This window comes from Artibeus jamaicensis, unplaced genomic scaffold (genome assembly GCF_021234435.1).
Source record: "Artibeus jamaicensis isolate MK-2021 breed Jamaican fruit bat unplaced genomic scaffold, CSHL_Jam_final contig_851, whole genome shotgun sequence".
NCBI classification, from domain to species: Eukaryota; Metazoa; Chordata; class Mammalia; order Chiroptera; family Phyllostomidae; genus Artibeus; species Artibeus jamaicensis.
Window position 1 is genome coordinate 12,138,810 of NW_026521986.1, and position 6,402 is coordinate 12,145,211.

Here is a 6,402-nt window from a genome sequence, read left to right on the forward strand (position 1 = left end):
TCTGATGCACAGAAAGACGCAAATGAGAATCCCAGCTCTGCTGACCTTCAGCAAGTTCCTTAACCTCACCAATCCTTAGGTTCCCCATCTGAAAAATGGGCAGAATGATGAGATCCACCACAAGGGAGAGTTATAAAAATTAAATGTGATAATAGTATCTAATCCATTGATTTGTTGAATCTTATATGAAATATGCTTGGCCCAATGTCTGTCTTATTGTAAACACTCAGTAGCTCTCATTATAACTCAGCACCTTACACTTAGTAGGATGCAGTGGACTCCTTGGGTATTTTTCCAGGACCCAAAATCTCCCTGAATCAGATTATGGGCCTCAGGCAGCCATGGCTCCCTCATGTCCCTGATCGCCTGGCCATGGCTGATTGGACCACAGGTGGTCACCTGACTCAAGCTACACCACTCGACATTCTCCCCCAGGAGTCTGGAATCAGACCCCTGGCAGACATTTGACTCGGTCACTTTCCCTGCTCTTGGTGCTGTAGGATATTTATCTTTTCACCAGAGTACACAGAGGAGTAGAGAAAAATCGGTCTTGATAAAGAAAGGATTAAAACAGTTGCCCAGAAAGCACCTGAGAGAAGAGACGGCAGGACCAGACAGCACCCCACACCCTCCTTCTCCTCCCCTTCTGGACCCACCCGTTGCCACTCATGGGTTCTTGAGACACCCTTGTTTCCCCCTAATATGTCCTTGTTTCAGTTTAGTAGCCTTGAGTGGGTGTCTGTTATTTGCAACAAAAGAGCCTTAACGTACAGGGGTTCACAAATATTTGCAGACTGTCGGAGCAGGAAAGGACCTTCAGCCCCTCTCTTTGTTTACCCATCAGGGGCACAGTAGCACAAAGAGGTTAGGTGGCTCATCCCAGGCAACAGTGAACCAGTGGCAGAGCCAGGACCAGTACCCAGAACCTCCTGCCTGCCCTGGTTGAACTCTGCCTGTAACCGAAACACAGGTCCAGCTGCCTGCCCCTACAAAAGCCAATACTCGAGAGGCAGGTGTTGATGGAAAGGAAAGTGGTTTATTTATAGATGCTGACCATCTGGAAGATGGAGACTCGTCACAGAGCCCATGTCCTAGAAGACAGGGGACTCACATCTCAAATTCCATCTCCCCATCTCAGTGGAGGCAGAAGTCGGCGGGAGGGAGAGGGGAACAGAACAAAGAGATCGAGGGAGGGGGTTGCAAAGTTCTCTGCATGCAAATGAGCACAGTGCATTCCAGTAGAGCAAGTGATGGTCCAGTGCTCATCATCCTGGTTTCGTCATCCTGGCTGCACATCATCCTGTCTCCAATGGTTGAAGGTCAGCAAATCTGCCGGAGCTGGGATGCCTGAAGGTCAGGGTCTGCACCTTTTGAAACTAGTTCCTAGGATTCTCAAGCAAACATGCTGTTGATCTACAAGTCACATATTAGAGTCAGCACTTACAGAAACGATGTGAAAAGAATGGTGGGGTGGGTTATAATTTCCCACCCTTACATGTCCACCACTGTGGCTGTCTGTAAACATGTTTCTTCAGCTCTAATTCATAGGGTTTGGGAAGCTGACATGACTGGCAGGTGGTGCAGTTGGGGACTGGGAAAGGTCACAGGGTCTTGGAAGAAGTTCAAAGGAAATTTCACAGTGGGAGACCAAAAAAACCCTAATTTTGATGCAGAATTTGGGACTCTTCCAACAGCACCTGGGCCTGCTTGGATGATGCCGGGAAAGAGAGGAGCCAGGAGTTCATTAGCATATATGCAAACAAGGCCTTCACAGCTGTCCAGATGCCACCTCAGCTTGGAGCACCCAGCTCAGTGGCTGGGGCCAGCTTTCATCTATCCGCTCAGCCTTGGAAGAGAGAGACGGGCTTGCCCGTGCTTCCCACCACACTGACAAGGACACTGAATCGCCCAACACCCCTGGGCTGGAGGAGCCAAAGACTCACACCTCCAGAGTCTGAACTGGAGGCGTTCCTGCCTCTCACCCTTACGCTGGACAGAAGGCATAACCGACGATCCAGGATTCTAGTGGTGGGGTTGTGCCTGCAGGAGAGCCCCCCACCCACACGGGGCTCCCACACCACGTGGACAATCCCTTCTCCACTGGAAGGCTTCTCCTTCCCTTACTGACCCCAGGCAGAACGAAGAGACCAGACCCCTGGCCTGGTGGGTAGGGAGGCCTGACCCAAGCGCAGCACTGGATTCCCTATTACCTAAGTCTCAGCCTTGGTTTCCCTTCTATAAATTTGGGGGAGGAGGGCAGCGAGCTTACAACGTGTGTTTATAGCCACGGAATTTCTCCAACAAAATTTCTGATGGACCAACCATCAGGGACAGCTGCGCTGCTCCCGTTGTCACGGCGCCAGTGGGAGAGGGGGCCTGTCACTGCCTCTGCCCATCAGAGCATGTTTCAGAAACCAGTGGGCTTCCTGGTCCCTGAGGGCCCTTCCTGCTGCCAGCATCTGTGATTTCAAAGCCAGGAATGGCCGCCTGACAGGAGTGGGGAGGAAAAACACGGGGAGGCTGAAGAAGAGTGAAAAAGAATATCAGCGGCAAGCCCCAAGGTCAGCCACCACGTTCTGCCCTCAAGTTGTGTTGGTGGAACAGCCCTCAAGAGAATCCTGATGGAGGCCCTCAGCCGCCCTCCACCTCCGACCCAGCCCCAAGGCCCTGGGCAGGCTTTCCTGAGGTAAGGCGGGCTGGCCCACCTTGTGTGCCCCAGGGGCACTCTCTGCCCCTCTGTCTCTCTCTCTCTCTCTCTCTCTCTCTCTCTCTCTCTCTCACACACACACACACACACACACATATCCTCTCAACTTGCTACTGCTTTCTATCTCTCTCCCTCCCCTCCCCTCCTGCCTCTGACCACCCTCAGTGACCCGGCCCAGCCCAGCCCGTTCCTGGGAAAGTATTCGAACAATACCTGGAGGAGGGGATCAGGTCACCTGGGGTGGGGGTAGGAGAGTAGCCCCTACAAAACACACAGATGGTTAATTCCCTGGGCGATTCTGGGCTTTCTGGCCCCACCCCTCCCTCTCTCCTCTGGTTCCACTCCCAGCTCCCAGCACCCCTGCCCTGCTGACAGGCGGGTTTGCCCTGGATGGCAGTTAGCTAGCTGTGGGACCCAGTGAGTCACTCTCCCTCTCTAGGGCTCAGTTTCTTCCCCCGGAAAAGGAAGGTCTTGCATTGATAAGGGGTGTTTAAGCTTTTTGGATGTCACAGACCCCTTTGAGAATCTGAGGCAAACTGGGAAGACAGACCCACACACAACTTTACAGACAAGTTGGAAGCTCACCCATGGTCGAGAGAAAGGCCATCCAGGGGTCTTGGCCGTGCTCACGTTGTGAGTCCAGGACCCGGGTCCAGACCCTCCATACCACGCCAGCTGCACCTGTTCCTGAGACACCAAAGGAGTCACTTGGCCATCCTCCCCCGCCATGCCTGCATCCCAACTTCTCTTACCTTCTCCACATCTCTGACAAGAGCCCTGTTCCCTGCACGCCCTCCCTCACTTGCCTTTTTAGCCCTCACCCACCTGCTCAGCCACGTGAAGGAGGTGAGGAGGAAGGCAGGAGAGGAAAGGTGGAAGAGGAGTGCGTGCCTCAGTGCGCAGGTAGGGAGAGGCCTCCAGCCCCGCCTTCCGAACCCCCAAACCCTGGCTTGGGGACTGTGGTCTGCAGTGTGCCCACAACACACCCATGGCACTGGACATGGCCCAGCAAGTCTGGCCTGTGACCATCCGCAGGCTTTAAGTAACAGGCCCTGATCTGAGATCCAGGGGCCCCTCGCCTCTCCTTGAATCCACTGGCTCAGCACCGTTCATGCCCCTTTACTCAGGCCCATTAGCAGCTCCCAACACTCTGTTCCCTCACTGAAGGCCTTCCAGCCCCAGGTTCCTGTCTCATTCATTGCCTAGGATTCCTGTGCACACTGGCCAGCCTGGACCACTAGCCACATTTTCTTCTCTCTCTCTCCACCCACTCCCATTATCTAATGTCCACCTTAGTTCATATGTCACCTCCTCTCTGAAGCCTTCCTAGCTTTCTGTCCAGCTGGAACCCTCCCCCGCCTGAACTCTCAGGGAACATTATGTGACAGCTTTTGCGGCCTTTGCCACATTCCCCTCACCTCCATGAGCAGTAAACTCCGCAGTATGAGAGAACACGACTATTCGGTGGGTGCCTGTTGCGTGCCAGACACAGGGCCAAAACCTTTACCTAAGTTGTCTCATAACCTTCCCACGACGGTCAGATATAAGGTAGATATAATTATCTCCACAAAGAGACAAACAAGAGGCAAAGCCAGGGCCTCCTGATGCCCAAGCCACGCACTTTCCTTGGCCCTATTGTACCACCTTGGTTTCTTAAGGAAACTTATGTCTTGAGGGAAGGATCTTATTCACTTTTTCTCTTAAAATCAAGTTATCACTACATGTGTCCTTAAATGGCGGGTAAGAGAGCAGGAGGAGAAGGAAGAGGGGGGAGGCCCCACGGAGCAGGCACTGCTCACACAGGATTGTCTTTAACCTTCACAGTGACTCTACCGGGTGGGGTTCATCATCCCTATTTTACAGATGAAGCAACTGAGCCTCCCAGGGTCATGCAACGTGCTTAACGACAGTCACTGTGAGCGGCAGCCTGGGCCTGCACTCCGTGCCCCTGTGCCGTGGTCTCAGTGCACACCAAGGCAGGAAGGAGCCCTCCCCAAACCTCCCTCCAGTCGGGAAATGGGTCCACACGTGGTAGAGTCCAGTGACTTCTGTACTAAAATGTATTTTCTTACTGACTTCCGTTGTGTAATTGGAGCTGCATTCCCGGGAGTAGTCATTCTGGCCTCAAGACATAATTAAAAGCATACAGGGGCACAGCGTATATTTTTAAAATGGCATCACTAGAGGAAAGCTAATGATTTTATGACACAAGAAAAGCACAACTATAAGGTCACCCCAACAGCTGCCTTCCATACCCCACTTGCCACCCCCCAAAGTTGGAGGAAGATGGGCCCTAGTGCTTACCGAGGCCTTTAAAGTCCAAGGGTAATTGTGAACCACCAGGTGTGAGTCCTGTACTTCCAGGTGTTCTTTATCAGCAGCTTGAGCCTGTACTTGTCTGTTTAGGGACTAAACTAATAATGTTATTTTTTCAGGGTCCTTTGTGAGCTTTAAAGAGAAAGCTGGTCTTTTTGCCCCAGAGAAGCATGGAGATCCTGTTCGTAATTTATTGTATTATTTATTTAAGTACAAAGTGGATTTCCTCCAAGAGGAACCCAGGGCAGCCCACTTAACATAGATCCTGTTAATACCGCAGTGGGACTTAAGAATTCGGGCTTTAAGTGGGCCGTGTACCCAGGAAAGAGAGATGGGCTCAGCCACGCTGTCCTTCCCACCCAACAGAGCCACCGTCCCCCTCCAGGGCCCTGGCTGCAGTCTGCTGCTGGTTGTGCCAGGGCCTTGCCCCAGGGGGACAAAGACCATTGTCTGTGCTCCCTGCCCCACCCCCCTTTATTCCCTCTGGTTTGCTTATTCATTCATTCATTCATTCATTCACTCACTCCCCTGTCCATCATCCTTCCAGCCACTGAACATGTACCAAGGCAGCTGGGATTCAGCAGTGAGCAAGACGGAGTCTGTGCCCTCAGACTGGTCAGTCTGATGGGGAAGGCAGAGAGCAAGCCGACAGATGTGGCAGGGAGTGCCAGGTGCTGCAAGAGAGGAATGTACCAAACCTGACAGGGGGCTCTGCGGGTAGAGTGGTGCTCCCCAGGCAAGTCAGAAAAGAGGAGAGAGGACTGAGTTGACCTTAAAACTGCTATAGGTGGGGAGAGTGTGGGAGCACGGAGGACTGTGCCATTCTAGACAGGACACAACTCAGCCCGTTGATGAAAGGCAGAGTGGAGGGGTGGAGAAGCAGTGAGTAGCTGTGGACCATGAGGATCGGATTGTAAGAAACCACTTAAAAAAGATTCAGACTAAAGTTTAAAGAGCTGAGAATAGCTTAAGGAGCTATCTTTTGGAGGATGCACAGAGGGAGGGGAGAAGGGGAAAGGAAGGAGGCTCTAATCCCACACATCAAACACAATGGCAGGAGAGTAGCTGGGAGGCCTGCGGCCCAGCTCTCACGGGCTACAGGTTCTGAGAGCCTCTGACAGCAGCCCCCGGCTTCAGAAGGAGATCCTCAGGGAAGGCATGACGACAGCTGGGGCTCCGTGGGAGCCTCTGCCCTAGATCTGGGGTGTAGCCCAGGTCTCAGTGCCCAAGACATGAGTCCCAGGCCAGACCTTCTTCTAGTGTCCCTAGAATAAGGGGGCGGGGACTTTGCTCACAATCTCTCTCCAGTTGGAAAACCCACGCCAAGCCCCAAACCGCTGCTGTCGAAGTCCTACACATCCTTCCAGGCTCTGTTCTGA

At 52.9% G+C, this 6,402-nt stretch overlaps 1 long non-coding RNA gene across 1 annotated transcript; it reads right to left on the reverse strand.

The window, feature by feature from the left end:
* Positions 1 to 1,040: 1,040 nt before the first annotated feature.
* Positions 1,041 to 5,535, reverse strand: LOC119035577 (uncharacterized). The gene is made up of 4 exons (XR_005079838.2): positions 5,012 to 5,535; positions 3,293 to 3,394; positions 2,921 to 2,968; positions 1,041 to 2,520 (listed from the first exon to the last, which is right to left on the reverse strand). It is a non-coding gene; the product is annotated as an uncharacterized LOC119035577 (long non-coding RNA).
* Positions 5,536 to 6,402: the final 867 nt, after the last annotated feature.